Raw genomic sequence first — 1,472 nt, 5'->3', positions numbered from 1 at the left:
GCGGGGACGAGCGGGCGGCGACTCCCCCCAGCCGGCGATGGCGCAGCGGCAGCAGGTGGAGGGGGCGGCGGCCGCGGAGCCCGGGCGGGACGCGCCGCCCCCCGCGCCCCTCCCCGGGCGGGGCCGCGGCCGTGCCCTGCGCTAACGGGGCCGGAGCCGCCCTGGCCCGCTCGGCGCTGCTTGTGCCCGGCACGGCGAGCCCCCACAGCCCCGGCGAGGGCAGCGGCGGTGGCTCGAGCGGAGAAACTGCGCTAAACGAGGCGGCGGCGGGGGGCCCGGCCTCGCCTTCTCCGCCGGCGGCCGCCTGAGTCGGGGCGAGCTCGCCGGCTCTGCTCCCTCCGGTCGTTCCTGCGCGGAAGGGACGAGTGTGCGGTCAGCACGGTGAGAGCCGGGCCCCGTGTCCGCTCTGCGAAGCGGGGGGGATGACAACATTGGGGCCGGCTCTCGCGTCACTCCAGGGCAAAGGCGTATTGCGGAGCCTTGCAGCCGAGAGAGAGAGGACATCTTACAGCTCGGCTGGCTCGGGGCGGAAAAAAACCCAGAGTGATTCATATTCACTGCGCTGTCTCCTATAACCCAAGGCAACCAGCATGCTCATCGGTAGTCTTGCAGGTGCATTGCTCCCCAGCCAGTGGAGGGAAAAGCGCTATGGGCGATGCAACAAGTGACTGGGATGGTAGGCAGCTCTGAGAGAGAAGAGGCAGACAGGTGCTCAGCCTAGAGCCAGTTCCACGCTTCAAAATCAACCAACGTCTTCTCACAGATGCCAGCATGAGCAGCCTCTCTGCGTGGTTTGTTCCAGTTGCCCAATCCAACGTGCGTTGTTTTCCTGAGGTCAATGGTCTGTAATGCTAGAGGCCCTTTTTGGCTGTGGCACAAAACAAGTCGTGTCTCCAGTTATGGATCATCCTGTCTATCTCATTTATTTCTCCCATCAGTGTTCTGTCCTGAGTAAATAAAGTGTGAAATAAGCTTGTCTTACCTGAGTAACATTTCATAAATCATGCTTGCATGTGTTAAATAGAAGAAAAAGTGTTTCATTTTATGCAGAAAATTGCACCTGTGACTAGAAATGAAGGGGTTTCTCAGAAAACAAGAAACACTTGAAATATTTAATTTTGGCAAAGCCCTTGTCTTACAAGTGTTCTTGAACAGAACAGATGAATAACCCACAGATGGATGAGTGTAATCCATTCATTTGTGTGTGAAGCCAAAGTCATACAGAATCCAAATGACATCAAAAGTCCAAGTGATGATCAGAAGTGTATTTGACAGTATACTACAGGGAGCCAAAATAACACAGCAAATGGTTTAACAAATTGACTGACTAGGTCCTTTTATCTCCAGCTTTTGTGATTTTATATTTGAGCCCTTTTGGCTGAAGATGGTCAAAAGCTTTGGGCAATTGTATATTAAGTGTGCGCCTGAGGAAGTATCAGTATTGGATTAAGATGAATGGATGTAAATTTCCC

This window comes from Corvus kubaryi, unplaced genomic scaffold, assembly GCF_017639235.1.
Source record: "Corvus kubaryi isolate FWS band 111438036 unplaced genomic scaffold, C.kubaryi_AGA036_p1.0 split1-131, whole genome shotgun sequence".
Classification (NCBI taxonomy): domain Eukaryota; kingdom Metazoa; phylum Chordata; class Aves; order Passeriformes; family Corvidae; genus Corvus; species Corvus kubaryi.
The sequence above is the reverse complement of the archived record's forward strand: the minus strand, read 5'-3'. Positions refer to the sequence as shown.